Source organism: Equus asinus, chromosome 2, assembly GCF_041296235.1.
Source record: "Equus asinus isolate D_3611 breed Donkey chromosome 2, EquAss-T2T_v2, whole genome shotgun sequence".
NCBI lineage: Eukaryota > Metazoa > Chordata > Mammalia > Perissodactyla > Equidae > Equus > Equus asinus.
The window spans coordinates 159,140,093-159,160,099 of record NC_091791.1 but is presented as its reverse complement, the minus strand read 5'-3'; the positions used below and the strand labels follow the sequence as shown (position 1 = coordinate 159,160,099).

Here is a 20,007-nt window from a genome sequence, read left to right as displayed (position 1 = left end):
AACTTAAATTCTGTCATGAAATTTGGCTTTTTCTGTTTGGAATTTCTGTCACTTCTTGAGATTGAAAGTTGTCTGCAGATAGTAGAAACATTTGGGGTAATATACACAATTTATAAAGGTACTAGCTCAGCACTGGTACTTACTGAGCATAATAATGCCACCTGTCATTATTAGTACCAGCAAAAGTAGCAGGTTTTAAATGTTGCAAGATAGCTAGAGGCCATCAAGTCATCCTCCTTAATACTACAAATTTTAGTAAACTTTAGAAAACTATCTGGCTGATTTAAAAGTTTAATTTAACATATTTACAACCTCCACATATATTACAACATGATTATAAGTTGCTTTGGGATTTTTTTTTATACTCAAAAAAAGGTCAGCTTTTACTACAATGTAAAATTTAGAGCCGTTATTGAAATATGTCTTCAAGAAAGCTGCTAAGAATTTTTATGCAACCATTAAATACATAAACACTTGTAAAGGACAGTGTATCTCTCAATACATACATATGTATGTATATGTGTGTATGTGTGTATTTATACATATTTATATAAAGCGTGAATGAATATACATTCTCATGTTTATCTGTACATATGTCTGCCCTTGCATCTGGAAGAATATATTTGTGTTTGTAGAGAGTTGGTCCAGTGTTCATATCCAAATGCAAATTTTGACTCTTCGAAGCACATTTTCATATTTGCATCTCTTCCTTTCTCAGTAGTTTTGCCAGTTGGTGGATTTCTTTGCTTATTTCCACTTTTTCTTCCTCTGCAGCATCCCCCATGAAGTGGCGCTGAAAGATCACGTTAGCACAGTTCTGTGATGTGAAATACCACAAGTCTGCAATTTTTCGGTCTTAAGACCGTCACTGGGCTGAGAGGATGGAAATCTTTCAGTAGTTATACCAGTTTGTATTCGTCTCACATTTGGGACCAAATACAAATCCGATCCACTCTTTCTCTCTGTGAATATTCATAGAAAACAAAGTGCCAATTCTGGGCTAATCGTGTATGGAACCAAACACATTGATGAGTCCTAAGTATATACTGTATGTATGTATACATATGAATATATATATTTATACACACTAATTTTGCTTGTGTCCTCCTCTGTGCAATTTGTTTGTTTAGTATAGGGGTTGCTGTTATAATGTGTTAATAAGCTGCTGAAAGCTTGGCACCTATTACTTGAAATGACAGCTATGTTAGAAGCCTATTAACACTTATAGCAGCAGCTCTGCAGCTACTAGAAATGAATTTCAAAGAAGGTAAATGAACAAAAGCGATTTGTATCTCTAAGGAAAGCCAATATCAGGCACAGACCCATATATACTTTGGAAATATACAGTATATAAAATGAAAAGAAAAAAACACTCTTCCAGTTAAAGAAACAGCGGAAGAGAACATTTGGAGAAAGGAAAACTGCCTACAAGATTCCCAAACAATCTTGAAGACATCAATGTAAAGGACACTGAGCATAACTTCCCCTCTTTGTTTCTATTGTATTTAAATTAGAACCATGTCAAACTTAGTTAAAGGAATAGAACAGTATAGGTAGAGGAAATTCACTTTTCTCTCCATGGGAAAAATTTAAATCATCTGGATTTAGCTCAAATTGTTTCTGAGTCTCTGAACTTAGAAGGACACCATTTGCTATTGTTCTCTGAGGCAGGGCTCTTTATGAGTCAGTTCACCCTGACTTTGAACTGTTTTACTTACTTTTGACTGTCACTGAAATTTTACAAGATGGCTAATAGTCCTGGGTAAACTTTGGCCATGATAATAAAAATGTGGTAAGTTAGGTTGCGAGTAGATCTTCTTTTTCCTTCATGATATTGTGTGTGTGTGTGTGTGTGTGTGTATTGGGAAGGCTATATGCAGTATGCTGATGTTGGAGAGAGGATACTTGCACAATCTCAGGCTAAATTAAGACTAAACTGTATTGTTTTCAAGGCCCTTACTTTTGAAACCAAGTGGAAGGAAAAACATGAAAAGACTTTTACATTTCAATTTATGGACAGAAATTAGAAATCTTAGCTTTCAGAGTTTGTATAAAACTAGCAGCAAAAGTTTATCATAGGCAGTTTCAACCCTAGAGTAATTTACGTTATCCTTCTCTCTTTAATATTAGGACTGCAATATCCTGGACACATAATGGCATACTATGTTTGAATTCATAGCACCATAATATCTATTGTATAATATATTATATATATTACACTATTCATTATCTTTCTGTGTATGGCTCCTATGCCCTCTAAAGAGAAATCTTGAAAAGTCTTTGGAAGGGAGAGAAAGCAGTGTAGACTTTAAAAGTCTGTATAACTGTAAAACCAAAACCATTCTCTGTGTGTGTGTGCGTTTGTGCACACACGTGTTCAGTACACTAATAAGTCTCACAGGACAGTTTGGGACAGGTTATTGTAATGTCAGAGGAAAGAAATGAGAAGAAAGTTAGTTCTTTTGTCACTGAGACTCAATGCAAATGTGCTTTGAATATTGTCTAAATGAAATTTCAGTTTTTCAGATGAAGAGACACTACAATTACCCTTTGAGACGCTAACCAGAAATACTCTCTCAAATTCTATCAATAAAAACTTATGTTTACCAGGCCCTTGTGTACATTAACAGTACAATTACAATTGATGCTCATTATGGAGATCCTAAAGGGACTCAAACAAGGTAAATTATTGCTTTTTGAAGCACTAACAGTTTAATTCTGCCCATAATTGCTTGTATAAAATTATTTTTAAAAATAGATTCTAACATCTTAAAAATATGTAACTCATATATGATATGGGCAGTAACTCCACTACTTAGAGTATTTTATTAATCCAATCACTTTCTTCTGTGGCTAGCAGAGAACAGGTCAAACTTAAATGACGCACCACTTATTGGAATTTTCTCAAGACATAATCAGAAATGCAAATTACCAATTTTTTGTGAGCTGGCCAATATTATAATGTTCTGAAATTATCTATGAAAAGGAATCTAGTCATCAAACAATGACGACAAAGCAAAAACAAAGACTACATAATGTCAACCTTTCCAGGTTGGCAAAAACTAACTTAATTTTATTCTTTTGCTTTTACAAATAATTATTTTATTTTAATCCTTTTACTGAGATATAATACCCATATGAAAAAATTCATGGAGCAAAGATGTATAATTCGATGATTTATCAAGAAGGAAATGTCCAGGTGGCCACCACTGAAGTCATGTATCAATTACAGCATCTTAGAAACTTCTCTCCAATCACTGCCTTCTCCTTCCCTCCCATCCACAGCAACCACCATCCTTTCTTGTTTTTCTTTATAGTTTTACCACCTAAACTTGAAGTGTAGTTTTATCTGCTTTTTAAATTTATATAGATCAATTCATGCAGTATGTATTCTTTGCGTCTGGCTTCTTTATGAGAGTCATCCATGTTGTTTTAGGAACTATATAGTATTTTATTGAATGGATGGATATTTGAGTATTTTCAGTTTGGAACTATTTCAAATAATGCTGCGATAAACAACGTTTTACACATCTCCCAGTGCACAGGTGCATGCACTTTGTTGGGTAGGTACCTATGAGAGGAATTGCTAAGAGAGAGGGCTGTGTACACTCAACTTCAGAAGATAATGTCCACCTTTCTTCCAAAGTGGCTGTACCAATTTATACTTCTATTATGAGTACTAGAGAGTCTTTATTTCTCTATTTCCTCACCATCATTAGTTATTTTTAATCTTTTAAACCAATAATTTCTTGTGGTGTCTCATTGTGGTTTTAATTTCCTTTTCCTTGATTACTAATGAGATTGAATACACTTTCACATATTTATTGGTCTATCTTTTCTAAGTGACTATCTTTTTTTATTGATTTGTCAGAGTTTCAATTTTTCTATTTTATGTAAAGAAACGCTTTGTTAGATATGTGATCTAGATATTCCACTGTGTGGTTTGTCTTTTATCCTCTAATTAGTGTATTGTAATTAACAAGTAATCTATTAAATTTAAACATTTTTTGCCAGATTTGTTAGGTTAATTTTTCTAGATAGTCACCTATTAATCTAAATTTTTAAATTTATTTGCATTACATTGTTAATATCTGTAACATCTATAGAGATGTCATTTTCTATTATTGATATGGGTTATTTATGCCTACTATTCTTTTAATTTTATCAGTTTTATCAGGGTTTATCAATTTTATTGGCCTTTGAAAAATAAATTTAATTTTGTTGATGTTCTCTGTTGTATATTTGTTTAACTCACAATTTCTCCTCTTTTCTTTATGTACTTCCGTCTATTCTTTTTGGGTTAAATTTTTGTTCCTTTTCTAACTTTAAAAGATGGATGCTTACTTCATTGAATTTTGTGTTTTCTTCTTTTCTAATATATGCATTTAAAGCTATAACTTCTGTTAACAAATAGCTTTCCCCAAATTCCGTAAGTTTTGATAGGTCATAGTTTCATTATCATTTAGTTCAAAATATTTTCTAATTTCTATTTTTACCTTACTTTGATCCATGAGTTATTTAGAAGTATATTGCTTAATTTTCAAACATAGAGGGATTTTCTAGGAGTTTTTTTGGTTTTTTTTTACTGCTTTCTAGCTTTGAAATCAGTGCACATATTCTATGATTTCATTCTTTTGTAATTTGTTGAAATTGCTTTATGGCCCAAGATATAGTAAGTCTGGGGAAAGTTTCATATATGCTTACAAAGAATGTATATTCTGAAATGGTGGCCATGATGTTTTATATATTCAATTTTTTTATCCTATTGTTAAATATTTCTATATAATTTCTAATTTTTTCTGTGGTTTTTATCATTTACTAAGAAAAATCTTTCATTGTCATTACTCATTTTTTTATTTCTTCAGTTCTGTCATTTTTACTTTATATGTCTGAGGCTATGTTAAGTGCATATATATTTAGAATTGTTACATCTTTCTGGTAAATTATACCTCTTGTCATTATAATGTCCCTCTTTTCCTCTAGTACTGCTTTTTGCCTTAAAATCTACTATGTATAATATTAATATGACTATACTAGCCTTCATTGTTTGTCCTTTTATTTTTAACAGTTCTGTGCCTTTAGATTTTAGAGCTATATATCTTAAAAATAGTATCTACTTGGGTTTCATTATTTTTAATCACCTGACAATCTGTGTCTTTAACTGAAGAATTTGATCCATTCATATTTATTTGTATTTCTGGATATATTTGGCTTAAATCTATCTTTTTAAATAGTTTCTATTTGTGCCTTTGGCTCCATGTTCCTTTTTTTTCTCCTTGCTGTTTTCTTTGAGAGTAATTAATTTTCATAATTTTACTTTGATTCTGTTAGCATGGAATTTATAAATTTGTTTACTGTCCTTTTGATGATTATACTAGAGATCACAGCATGCATCCTTGACTTACAAATGTCCTGTATTAATTGGTGCTCATATCCTCTTCCTGAATAATTGTTTCATTTATTCTCTCCTTTTTTAGAATATATGTATCTCTCTCAACAAAATTTAGTTATTATTCTTATGCTATTTTTCTTGTTAGTGCTGTTGAATAGATCTGACTCCAGCAACCCTATGTGCAGCAGAGCGGAACCCTGCCCAGTCTTTTTGCATCATCCTCTCACCTTCTGGTACTATATCAGGCAATGCTCTGCTGCTATTCATAGAGTTTTCATGGTCTGTTTTTTTTTTTTTTTGGAAGTAGGTGGCCAGGTCCTTCTTTCAAGTCTGTCTTATTCTTGAAGCTCCACTGAAACCTGTCCATCATGGGTGACTCTGCTTGGCATTTGAAATACTGATTATTACAGCTTTCAACATCACAGCAATAGCAGCCACCACGGTATGACAACTGACAGATAGGTGGTGTGGTTCCCTGACCAGAAAACAAACCTGTGGTGCTGAGAGTGTGGAATCAAACACTAGACCACCAGGGCTGGCTCATTTCTTTTAATTCAGTCAGTATTTATTAATATTTATGTTTGGTTTAATCTTTCTTTAGTTTTCAGCCTTTCATTTGAGATTATTTTCTATCATGTGAAGAAAATCCTATAGCATTTCTTTATTGTAGGTCTCTTGGTAACAGATTTTCTTTGGTTGTCTGAACTATCTTTATTTAGATCTTATTCTAGGAGAATAATTTTTATTCTAGAAGAATAGTTCTAGAAAACTAGGACTCTAGTTTTGACAGTAACTGTTTTCCTATACCTTTAAGATATTATTGCAGTATACTCTGGCTTCCATTATTTCTGTTGAGAAATTGGCTATAATCTACATCTTTTCAGTGGTTTTGCTATTATATCTCTTGGGATAACTTTCTTTGTATTCATTTTGTGTGGGGCTCATAGGGCTTCTTGAACTATGGCTTGATGCCTTTTATCAGCTTTAGACTGTTCTTAGCCATTATGTCTTTAAATGTTGTTCCTGCTTCGTTCTCTTTTTCAGACTTTTAACTAGGTGTTTTAAACTCTATGTCTTTTAACTGTATCATCTATACCTAAAGAGATCTGCAAGATCTATAAAGAGCCCTTGTGAATCTGTTTCTATTTTGTTTTTACTATTTTTTTAAATTCTTATTTTTCGTCTCTGCATGTCCCTGGTTAGTTTTTTTTATTGTATGCTGAATGTTATATGTGAAAAATTGTTTACAGAAATAATATAAAGCCAAGGATGATGTCTTCTCCTAGATAAGCTTTTATTTGCTTCTTCCAGAAGGCTGGAGAATATTCTGGAGGAATTTGCATTCAAGGAAGTTAATCCAGTGTTTGGCCTTGAGATTCTTTAACGCTGACCTGCAGTCATTCTAAGGTCTTATCTAATTCTAATTTACTCTTGCTCTTAGAGTACAGCTCTTCCAGATCCTAAGTCAAAGCAGGGGGAGTTCATGGAGCTTCTTGGAGGTCTCTGGCCTCTGATACTGGTCCCCTATGCTTGGGAGGCTTTCCTTTCTTGAATTAACAGATGCCTTCCAGGGAAAAGCAGCCCTCAAAATGCACTCATTTCCCTGGGTCTCTGTTCTTTGCTAGATTCAGGCTTGTTAGTTCTTTGCTACTTTATTAGCTCTCCTATGCCTTTAAACATACATTTTCTGCTGTGTGTTTTGCTCAGCTTTCTGGACTTCCTTAGGAAGAGATTTAGTCCGAATTACCTAGCCTGCTATTATTGAAAATGAAAGTATTCTCCTTATATTTGTCCTAAATCTTTCTCAGTCTAATATGAGTTTGAGTAGTTTATTGGTTAGAGCTTCGATTGGCTTTTCATTTGGAATTTTTTTTTTTTTTGAGGAAGATTAGCCGTCATCTAACATTTGCTGCCAATCTTCCTCTTTTTGCTGAGGAAGACTGGCCCTGAGCTAACATCCGTGTCCATCTTCCTCTACTTTATATGTGGGACACCTGCCACAGCGTAGCTTGACAAGCAGTGAGTCTGTCCGCATCTGAGATCCAAACCGGCAAACCCGGGTCGCCGAAGCAGAATGTGCGAACTTAACTGCTGCGCCACTAGGCCGGCCCCTGGAAAATTATTGATTATTTAAGTAAGCTGAAGCATATAAATCAATATCTTATATCTTGCTGATCTATGTTTTACCATGATGCATATCTCAGATTGGGTTCCACAGAAGCAGATACTCTAGTGAGGACTCTCGTGAATATGATTTATTAGGAAGTTTTCCTGGGAAGAACTGGTAGGGACTTCGAAGAAAATGATACAACATCCAAGAATGGTAGCCTTGGCTTTATCACACAGAGATGTTCTGAAAACCGTGTTAGTCACACCTTAAAGGAATTCCAATCAGGAGCAAAAGAAGCTAGAGTGTTTAGACCCCAGTATGTCTCAGTCATTTTTAAGGGCTGTTCCCAAGGTAACATACATCCCAATACTCCTTGCTCTCCATCTCCAGATGCAGAGGCTGAATGTTTGCAATGAAAGCACAGTGGGAGCTGATATTCATGAAACTGGTAAAGGAGTCCAAGAGGGTATGGACAGAGCAATGACAGGGGCTGCTACAACCTATAAGGCCCTGTCTTAACGGAGGTCCATGGATGCAATTTGAGGGGTTCACAAACTTCAGTGAGGAGAAAATATATTAACAATATCTGCAAAGTGTGTGTCCCTAGGTAGCACAGGACCTAGCGTGTAGTAAGTAAATTACTCGATATATTTCATTTTTGAAAAATGTGTGAAAGAAAGAATACTGAAATTAGGTTAAAATTAGTCTGTGAACCAGTCACATTTCTAAAGTGGACATTCTAATATTTGACTAGAAAATGAGCATGTTGCTATGATCTCTGATCATCTAGTACAATATTAAGAGTATGATAATGACCTATTTCACTAGTCAAAGATATGACGAGGATTAATTCCAGAAGATAGCATGTGTTCAGAGATTTGTGTAATGTTATTTAAAGTCATCATTACTAGTGTGAAGTATATCCCTTATAATAATTATATGTAAAAAGTTCCTGCATTATTCTCCTACAGTTTCATTCTGGGGTCCCTATAGAAGAATGGATTAGAGGATGGATGACAGTGACCTTAAGCACCTATTGTCTAAAATTCCTCAGATTTTATAGCAAACTCCATGGCTCCAAATATTTGAGTAGAGAAGGAAAGTAGACTCATTTGAAAAATTTGCTTTAACCTATCATCAAACATTTTTAGGAAATTTTTATGTTGCAGTTTGAAAGACAAAAAAATTCAGCTAATTAACAATTGACATTTTTCTAAAATTCATACCTATACAAGGAAAGGATGTCATCCATAGCAGTTTAGCACAAGGATGTTGTCCAGAACCAGAGTTTAAAAAGAGTCTAAATTCTCTTATCTCTGATGAGCCAAACATCAACCTCAAAGTCAGAGATAATGAATCCTTTTGAGGCTTATTCCAACGTTGCTTGTGGAAAATAGTTTTGTATCAGGAAAGCGCTCTTGGATCCCACCTAGGGAAATTTCTATCTTGAAGAGCCCAAGCATGATTCCAGGCCAGTCAGGTAGTTGTGCTGGTTTGGCACTGTGAGACAGCTGTGCAATGAGGCTATGAAATGTATTTGATTTATTTTATTTCCTTCCTGATATAAAATATTCCTGCTCCTCCTATGAAAAGTCAGCTTATTCTTTAAAGTGGTTACTTCTAGCTTGATGATCTTTCAAATACTGTGGAAAGATTCTCAGAACACTTGGAAAGTTCTGTAAAGATTCATCTCTACTGATCGTCCTGTCATCTCAAGGTCATGTTTACTTGGGGTTAATGTGTCCCTTCTTAGATGACTGTTCAATCATTTCCTGAATTTACTAACTAGATTTCAATTACATTCCTAGCAGACTCTCATTTCTTCCTGGGCTTTGTGTATTCTTTGGGCCAGGAGCTCCCTTGTATATCAAAGGCAGCTCCTTGTAGAGAAGGGAGGCATGAAGGGGCAGAGGAGCCTGGAACCTGACCCCGTGTTACTGTCTCTGCTTGAGAAAGCAGAGAAGTTAAAAACGCTCTCTAAATAATTCCCTTTAAATCAGAAGAAAAATGATTTTTTACAGTTAACAGTTAGATGCATGGTGATTAATGTTTTCAACCTTGAGGGCAAACTCTGCCTGTTTAGTATGAATTTTTTATGTCTGTGTTTCAAGTGAAAAATATCCTGGGGTCCTTTTGAATTTCAAACAATTAGTCCAAATTCAAAATGTGTTAGGTTAATTGTATATTTTTAATCTAATTTTAATATTCTTTGACTCTGAAATTGATAAGCTAGCATTTATTTGCTCTTGAAACCTTTCAAAGTTTATAACAATCTTTATCCCTTTTAAATAGTATTAATGCCTAATGATAAAAGCCTGGCCTAAGGAAGAGATAATTTTTAAGAACTATATGAACCCGTGGGGCCAGGGTGTAAACCATCTATCTAGTCTACTCTCTTCCCATGAGTATGTATTATATGTTATGGAATTTAGTATGGGGCTTCTTCCTTTGGGGGACAGTTGACTCAGATATAAGTGATCGACTAGGCAGATGTGAATGGATTTCACAGAAAGACAAAGGAACCAATCTGTATGGTCTTTGTATGAGGGAATAAGAGATAACTGCCTATTTTTCCTAATAGGAACATAGGAGACAGATTTGAGTTAGGATCTCTGTTCATTTGTGTTACCCTGGGCAAGTATACATTTCCTCAACAGTTAAATCTAGAAAATAAAACCTACTCTAATGTGTATATATTTTAAAAAATCTGGAAAAGTATACGGCAAAAGATTAACAGTAGTTATCTTAGGGAAGTGATTTTGTCTTTTACCTTAGATAGATTTTTATATTTTAAAACAAGAAAAAATATATAACAATCTTGTAAGACTATTTTAAGGTTTTGTTGTTTTCAAAAGAAGTTTTTTATCAATAGAGCTCCTTTTTGAAAAGGAATCTTACATGAAACTTCAGTACATAAATATGTGTAAATGGAGTTGCTCTGCTGAAGTAGAGAAGAGAATGCCATGCTCTGGACCCTGGGCCTTGTCTTCTGTCTTTGGGTGGCCCGTTAGGCATCTCCACGGAGCCATGGGCTCCAGGGAATAGTGTCTGAAATCCACTTTGATATGGGTTAATGGAGAGCACAAAAGTAAAGGACTTTGAACAATACCAGCCATGTGGCATTTACTCAAGTAATGCTAGCTATTAATATTGCTATTGTCACCAATTGTTTTTAGCCTTCACTCTGGAAGAAAGTAGAATAGTTTACGAGATGGTACATGAAACAATATGTCCCTTCCTAGGAGAGAATTTATCAATTCACAGTCTCTCTCATGGAAGTTCTTAATTGGTGAGTTTGTGTTGCTAGTCTAGACTTTCTGTGTTGAGCTTGAACTGGCTGGTCAGCCAGTGTTGTTGGCTCAGGATTACATAGTTTCACTTTTTCTGGTCCAAGCCATGCAGATAAAGCAGTATGCAGTGGCTGTAGTGTAGCCAGCCCAGCTTGTGTCAAGCCTGCTCACTTGTCTTTTCACTGGGGCTACCTGAATGCACTAATTGAAAGCTCAGCATTGCCCAGTCTCTCAGTATCAAACTTGACCTTTGGCAGGAGGAATGAAAAAGGTCAGGCTCACCATCTGAGGATTCAGCATTGATATTCTGATTCCTTGTCTGTCTTTAGATTTTCCCCCTCAGTTCTGAAAACCAGGCTCTCGTTTCGTGTGTTGGAGCTAACTTGTACTGGCTCATGAGAGGCACTTGTTATTTTTTTCTAGGAATTTTGTAAGCAAATGGCGTGTTACTTAAGTAGCTCGAAATCAGCCTATTGGGAGTATTTATTTTATGCAAATTGGCAAACTCTGTCTCAGGTCTTTCCTCTGGAGAACCAGCTAAACATCTACCAACATATCAGTGGTTTAGGAACTAGCCACCAATCATGCTCTGGTTCTCATGACTGAGTCTCCATTGTTCCCTAGACCCAAGTTCCTGCCTTGGCATCATAAGAAGGTTTGGATCCTTCATTCTTGTCAGACTCCCCTCCAATGGCAGGAGTTTGATCTTATATCCCAGCTCTAAGCTGAGACCCTGCTCCCCGTTACCTGCTCATAGATCTTGCCCAACGCCTGTCTAGCTAAGATTATGAATATATCACCATGACCTAGATTTTCTTCTCTCACTGATTATGGGTCTTGAACCCCCATCCTGCATGCCCTATTATGCAATGTTCCGTCTCTTAGTGCTTGTCCTAATGCCCATTTATTGACTTCTCCTTTAACTGATCTGTTTTATTTCATAGTCTGGAATTCTTTACAGTCTATGGTTCTGGGTCTGCTTTGCCCTTCTCTCAATCACTTTTATTTTGTCTTAATTGATGGAAATAACTCAATATGCTTTCTGTATAAGAAAGAAAATAAAGTTTTGAATGTACTCCTCCTAGGAATCTTTTTCCATATTATTAGGCTCTAAATTATTTAAATGTAATTTGTTAGTGGTTTTAATTTTAAAATCTAATTTAGCATTTTAATAAATAACAACATTTAATATCCATAATGAGGGTTCACCATATATAAAGTATTTAATTTCTTAACACAGCACCTATATTTTCTCATAAAATAACTAACATTAATTGTTGCTCTCCATATCCCAGACACTATTCTGAGCGCTTTGCATGTATTAAATCACTTAATCCTACAGAATTCCTGTGAGACGCACTGTTATCATCTTCATTTTACAAATGAGAATGTTGAGATAAAGAGAGATCTTATTGCTAATAAATGGCAAGGTGATGGTTTGAACTGGAATGTTTGTCTCCAGAGCCACGTTCTTAACCATTCTACTATCCCACCTCTTCCTAAAATGAAGCACAGAGCAGTTACTTATGAGAAACTCCATATTCCCTTATTGTTAATGTTGGCAGCTCACATCATATACAGGAGAAATGAGGAAGGTGTGCCCAATGAGATCTTCAGGCTGAAAAGTCCTTCTCAGATTCAAGGAGAGTTGGAGAAATGACTCGACAGAGGGACCATTGAACGACATAGAACCACAAGGTAAGAAATAAACATACTACCTCACTCTCTGTGCCTTCTTTTTCATTTTTTCTCCAGTTATAAAAATATTCAATGAGGCTGGCTATAGCAGATGCAGAAAATTGGAAAATTAGATGCAAAACATCTAACAAAATTCAACTCCTTTTTGTTATTTGGAGAAGTATTAAATGCATGTAAACAAACATGTTAATAACTATTTTTATTTTATTTGAGGGTAGAATTAAATATATAATTTAGAAATCTGTGTTTTATTGTAATGTTTATGCTAACTGGTAAAACTGAGGTTCTGGAGTAAGATTAGAAAAATACCAAAAAAAATTTCTGTAATGATATTTTGCCATTTACTTTCAGAAAAATAAGACATATCTAGGTAGGTCATGACATTTGGAATATTGAGTAGGAAGTGATGAAATTAAATTGTAGCAAGACAAGGATGAAGAGGCAATAGTTTTTAATCCCGGTGTATTTTCTGGGAAGTTCACAGGGGAAAAGAAAATCTAGCAGATTGAAAGGCCTCAGGAATCATGTGTGTTAAAAAAAAATTTCTCCAGGTGATTCTTATGAACCTTATAGTTTAAGAACTGCTTTATAGCAGGTCAGGCTAGCAGTCTAGCAAAGAACTGGGTGATTCACTAAATAATCCTAATTTCAATCCTTAGTCTCACTTTCTAGGTGGAACCTGGAAAAGCAGAAAAGGGCAGAAAGTAAAGGAACATTTGTAAATGTTGGTCCATATGGAGGTTGTATCCTCCTTGGGGCTCTCATCTCAGGTGCTCATCAATGGAATTTGTGGATAAAAAAATGTGAATACCATGTTAGACAGGAAACTGGAGTACTTAAAATGTGATTTCCACTTTGTACTCTAAGCAGGAGACAGACCCAGCAGTGAGCTTGTGCTTGGTCCATCATGCATGCCACCCCTGTCAACCCATTTTCTTAGATCTTATTGCCAGATGAATAGTGGAAGGGAGTCTATTGTTTCTTTTCCTGTGTATTATCAGTGGAAGAAGTGGTGGGGCCTCTTAGGACTTAGATCTGCTCTGTCTAGCCCAACAAATACTATTATCATCAATTTCCAGATGCAGAAACTGAGACCCAGGAAATGTAAATGAAGTGAACATATAGCTAATAAATGCTGGATTTGAACTACAGACCAGGCACGTGGTTCCTAGTGTTTGAATAGTCCTTTCAGGCCATGTTTGCCATAGTTTTATGAGTGGAAAATATATGTCTATGATACTCATACTTAATTAATTTCTGTTGAATTGGATGAGAATGGGGGAAAGACCCTGGCAAGCATGTGTGGCAGATGCAAATCTTTTGTGCTTTTCCTTTTCTGCCCTCAGTTGGCACTTCCTCTCTCTTTATTGTTCTCCGACCTGGTGCCTGGGACCACCACCTATCTCCTAGATGCTCAAGGTCTTCTGCTTTGGCATTATAGCTGCTCCACTCAGCACCCACCACGCCCTATCCCCATCTGTGCTTTGATTTCTTCTCTCCTTCACATGGTAATGTAATAATGTAATAATGGCCCCGTGGCCGAATGGTTAAGTTCACGCACTCTGCTGTGGCGGCCCAGGGTTTCGCTGGTTCAGATCCTGGGCACGGACATGGCACCACTAGTCAGGCCACATTGAGTCGGCATCCCACATGCCACAACTACAAGATATACAGCTATATACCAGGGGGAATTTGAGGAGATACAGCATTAAAAAAAATAAATAAATAATGTACTTCACCTCTGTCCTGGACACTCAAGACATGAAATCCTGCTGTGTGATGGTCAGATGAACCGACCCTTTTTGCTCTCTCTCTATAAGTTATCAAGCAATATCTGATTCAAGTTAAGTTAAGCATTTCCCTCAGGAAGTACTCCTGGGCCTGGAGAAGTACCTGATAAGAGTTCAACTTTCAGTCAGGAATGCTTCAGTGTGTTTAAACCCAATAGGCAGAGGCTTACTCCATCTATACGTAAGGCCAGCCCTGAACATTGGCATTTGTTTCAGTACCCTCCAGGGATGCTCAAATCCTCAGTGCTGCATACACACACATTCAAACCAAATATATACACTGACATTTCCCCCCCTATTCCCTAGATGCTTATAATATTTAAGGCCGAGCTGACATTGGGGACCCCCGCCCCCGAGAATGGGGCTGCTCCTCTGGGAGTTTGCCTAATGGAGCAACTGGCATTTCCTAGTCCCCCAGAGTAGCGCTGAATGTGCTGACTTTGCAAAGTCTCCAGGGGTTTCAGTTAGCTTGGAGCCCATTAGAGCAGTCTGTTCAGACCAGATCCTGGCCACCTAAGAAATCAAGTATATGGAAGACTGGACTCTTCTCTCCCATCTCCCGCATGCAAATTGCTACCGACTTTGCAAGGGAGCATTAAACAATGAAGAAAAACGCTACCGCTAATATTTTAGCATTAACAAAATATTTTCATGCGCCTGCCCTCCTTTGATCCTCACAAGTCTTAGTTTTCTACTTTTTTTAGATCTGGGGTTATGGTGGGACTTTTCCAAGGCTACCCAGCTTCAGGCATAATAGAATAATTTCTTAAGATATTAATTTGTGTTTTGTTCTCACTTTTCCAACCCTATTTTGAGATGCTAATCTGGCCTTTTTGTTCTTGAGCCCCTTGTGATGGAGTCAAAATCAAAGTGACCCAAGGACTGGTTCCTTTTCTGCTTTGTTTTCTAACCAGAGCTCTTTGAGGAGGTTACACCAGGGAAATGGAGAGAAGTGAGAGCCCTGGAGGGGAGGAGAGTGGTTGCTGCAGGGAGTATGAAAGGGAAGGATGATTTCCCTGAAAGGAAGAGCAGCAGTGGGTTTGGGATATCTTAGAATTAGTGCTTCCACTTCTTCGGAGTCTTGGGGTGGAAGCAGGACTTCAGGAGGAAATGACTGCGTAATTCGTCTAAGGAGCCTAGACCTTAGGAACCAAGATTCTCAGGCTCCCCAAAAATATCCCATTCAACAAGGTAGGCACACACCTGCCTCTCAGGGACCACAGGGGCTCAGACAAAGGCCGTGTCAGGGCTGACCAGAGACCAGAGAGGCCAACAGAAGTGTCTGCCTTACATAAAATTCCAGAACATTGGTGTCATCTTGGACTAGGGAGAGAGACACTATAGTGACCATGACTAGATTAGGTGGGACAGGATTACTGATGGATTTAATTTGTTTTAAAGACCTGAGTTTCTTGGGTAAAATTTAAGCCTATCAAATTGGGGAGTTCAGCTCTGCAAATTTGGTTGTCTTTCCACAGCACGCACTTGTCACAAAATTTATGTTTAGATGGATCTCAATGGGGAAGATCCATTGTTATGTATACTTGTGGCAACGGAGAAATCCAGCCCCTGTCTCTGTTTGAATTTTTCAGTATTTAATTCCATGGCCACGAAGCACATTGTGTTTCTGGGTATCTAGATCAGTCAGCCAGTATCAAAGGTCTAGGATGCCCACATGGGCACAGCTCCAAGGCCCATACGGACCTCACGAAACATGAAGCTGATAGCTTTCTGTGGTGGGAATAATGACTTGTAAAACACACTAGAGAAGACTGCAGAGATTGTTTAAAAATCAAATTGCTTGTTAGATTTTCCAACTCCTTGAACATCTAATATTTTCTAGAGAGAACCATCTACATATAGCCTCTGCCTTCTGATGGTGAAACAATAATTTTATTGTTACGTTGCTTCAGAGCAGAAAAATTTTCGTGATTCTGTGTTTTAGTAAAAATCTTATCCCCAACTTAAATTAAGCTGAAGCTAAGAACTAACCTACACATTTACACATGGTATTTGGTCATTACACTAAAAAACAAAACAAAAACAAAAAGGTCAGGCAGTTAAACAGAAAAATCCCTCTCACTAACGTTTCATCTCCTTTTCTTCCTTCTTGTCTTCTCTCTTCAAAATACAGACCTCAGAGAAACACTGCAGAACCACAAATTACTGTGGGGTGCACTCCTACTTAATAATGACATCCCGTAAGTTAGCAAAAATCTGCCAACATCTGCAAGCTCCTCTACAGAGTTGTGAGCCAAAGTTAAAAATCATGTGTGACAGTGCTGTGGAAAATACAATTGATTCCAGTCTGATTGTGTCAGTTCCAAACAGAGACAATATTGATGATGCTGAACAGTAATCTTATTGGGCTTGGACCCAACTGAACATTGGTCTTTGTCAACTCATTATTCCTCTATCAGAGGGATCTCTGCAGATTGATCTTGCCAGCACCTCTTGATGTGTCTCACAAATCACTGTTCTCCTGTTGGCAGGCAGATTTGAGTATTGCACAGTAATTGCTGGGCTTTCTTCCCTCTCTCCCTGCCTCACTCCCTGTCAGGAGACAGTGACTACATATTGCAAGTCATTGTCATGTGAAAGACCAAAAAGGTCCTAACAAGATAGAGTACGTAGGTGTGCAATGCCTAGTGATGCTGAGAGCTTTGGCCATACCAGTGATGCTTTGGGACTGGCAAAATAAAGTACTAAATCCTCTCTTTTCTCTTTAGACAGTTAATTAGAGAGATTCCTGAACTTTACAGAAGTCTGCAGCATTTCCTGTAGGAAAGTTCAGCTCTGCAGTCAAAGGGTCTAGTTTGGATGATTAACGTTGTCTCTGCATTTTTAGCAAGTTTGAAAAGTGTATTGTTTCATAAGTTGTGGTGGGTGGGAGGAACAAGGCAAGGGGTGTAACATTTTGGGCTAATGACATTGCCTTCTGTGATGTGATCTGCTCTTCCTCAGGGCTAACTTGACATCCTCCCAGACACAAAAGCCTTCAGAAGTCAAACTTACTAATTTAATTCATTAATAAGATACCAAAATATAAATGGATTTCTGGTGTTCACAGGTGGACTGGTCAAGATGAAGTCAGGCCTTTGTAATGGTACCACAGTTCGTTTTCTTCCTGAATCAGAACATCCGACAGGCAGTGCGTATCCATGTATTTGGTGGATTATCCAGCTAATTTGAGGGGAGAAGCACCAAAGTCTATCCAGGATCATGTAGTTTCAGAATATTCATTTGACATCATGTATGTCCTCAATCATAAGGATTTTTCTGGTATTCTGGGAATTCACATCACTTTGAGTCAGTGATAGGAATTTAAGTTCCAAACTTCTAAGCAATCTTTGAAGAAAGGGGCCATAACTCTATTTTCTGTAGTTTAAACAGCAGGAGCTGCTTGTGTGGTGTTTACACAAATAGGAGAGGATACTGAGGCTGCTAGCTGAGACTGCTTCTTTTCTCCTGACTCCTTTTGGCTTTTACACTCTCTCTACTAAGACCTGTTTCTTATGAAGAGTTAAAACAAGCTGACATAAGTGATTGTCAGTAAAAAGAGATCTTCTAGCAGAATCCCAGATATTGTGACTTCTTTCTTGCTGTACATCATTTCTGAAGTTGGTAGTGTTTTTTAGGGGGCGGGAGCCATGCCTGTACAACAAACTCCATCATGAAAACATTTGGTGATGCATTGATGTTGGTTGGAGAAGCTGAAAAGTGTGCACCACTTTACTCTACTCCTGACACAGAATTGTTTCCTGCTCCCTACTCTATGCCAAAACATATAGCCCACTGAGAGTTCATGTGATGAATCAGCCTAAATAAAACTTGATTTTGCACCATTGATTTGACTCTATTTACTTTTCGTACCTCTCCTGGCTTGGAGAAGGTAATTGAGTATGGCGTTTGAAGTCCTCGGGCTGGCTCGAGTGCCAGGCTGCATGGGGTCGGGGAGAAAAATAAACAAAAGGTAGTTAATGGTGTCTGCGTATCAAGCTTAATTATTGCAGCAGAATGTGAAAGCAAGATTTACACCAGAGGATTGACAGTGCAGGAAATGGAGAGTTGACTGTTGAGAATCCATCTGACACCATAATCAGAGGGTCACCAGAGGTGAGAGTGAGGGCAAAATCACACTGTTACCTCCCCCTGCTTCATCAACACTTTTATATGGGTGCCTTCAGCACAACTTGGTCACCATGGTCAGCCTTGAAGATACTCTGAGTAACAAGCAGGAGGAAGAGGGGAGCATCTCAAAGGTTCCTCTTTATCTTGGTTTTTGGTGAGAATATTGGGGTTCTTGAGCTGATGAGATATGTAAAGGGGCCACTTAATTGAGAAATTGTGCCTTATTTTTTCCTATTGACTCACCGCAAAAGAACAAAATACCTTTTTCTCTCCCACTTTAAAAACTGGCAAACTTCATTACATCAAAAAGTTTGATCACACATGAAAAGATGCTCAATGTCACTAATCATTGGGGAAATGCAAATTAAAACCGCTATCAAAGTGGCTATTATCAAAAAGACAAGAGATAACAAGTGTTGGCAAGGATGTGGAGAAAAGGGAGCCATTGTGCCCTGTTGGTGGGAATGTAAATTAGTTCAGCAACTATGGAAAACAGTTTGGAGGTTCCTCAAAAAATTAAAAATAGGACTACCATATGATAAACCAATTTCACTTCTGGCTTGTTTACCTGAAGAAAACAAAACCACTAATTCGAAAAGATATATGCACCCTCACATTCATTGCAGCATTATTCACAACAGCCAAGATATGGAACCAACCTATGTGTCCATTGATAAATGAATGCATAAAGAAAATGTGTTATATATATATATACAGTAGAATATTACTCAGCCATAAAAAAGAATGAAACTTTGCCATTTGCAACAACATGGATGGACCTAGAGGGTATTATGCTAAGTGAAATAAGTCAGACAGAGAAAGGCAAATACCATATAATTTCACTTATATGTGGAATCTAAAAAACAAAACAAATGAACAAACAAAACAAAAAAGAAACAAACTCCTTGATAGATACAGAGTACAAACTGATGGTTGCTGGGGGGAGGGACGTAGAGGGATGGGTGAAATATGTGAAGAGGCTTAAGAGGGACAAACTTCTAGTTATAAAATAAATAAGTCATGGGGAGGTAATATACAGCATAGAGAATATAGTCAATAATATTGTAATAACTTTGTATGGTGACATAGTGACTAGACCTATTGTGATGATCATTTTGTATAGGTATATGAATGTTGAATCACTGTGTTGTCACTGGAAACTAACAGAATTCTGTATGTCAACTATACTTCAATTCAAAAAAAGAGAGAAAGTATAATCACTGTAAGCAGCCATCACTCTAATTACTGGAATATACTATGTGGTTTCAATGCTCAAGAAATCATCCTGTATCATCACTACAAGAAAATCAGAAAGCCAATGGAGGTTTAACCAAATAACAACAAAAAGCCCATACCTAAAATACCATTTTCTCTTTGCTATTTTGTCATTTTATTTACTTATTTGAGGGGCTGAATTTTATTGTTTATGGTAATTTCTCACACCTTCTTTGGGACTTCTGCCTTCAGTGGATAATAGATATTCATTTAGAATTACCGAAAATGAGAAAATCCGGGCTCAGAGGGAAGTGGGGCGGAGTCTTAGCGAGATTCTCTTAGGCGCAGCTGAGGCTGTCGAATGACTTAGCAGTTGTGGCC

General features: G+C 37.0%; 1 long non-coding RNA gene across 4 annotated transcripts in view; it reads left to right on the top strand.

Moving 5' to 3' along the window:
- LOC123283014 (uncharacterized) overlaps positions 1-20,007 on the top strand; it is a 506,927-nt gene that overhangs the window by 288,587 nt on the left and 198,333 nt on the right. For all 4 annotated transcript variants that reach the window (XR_011501269.1, XR_011501259.1, XR_011501265.1 and 1 more), the window contains one exon: positions 12,358-12,490. This is a non-coding gene — a long non-coding RNA (uncharacterized lncRNA). The remainder of the gene's footprint in view (positions 1-12,357; positions 12,491-20,007) is intronic.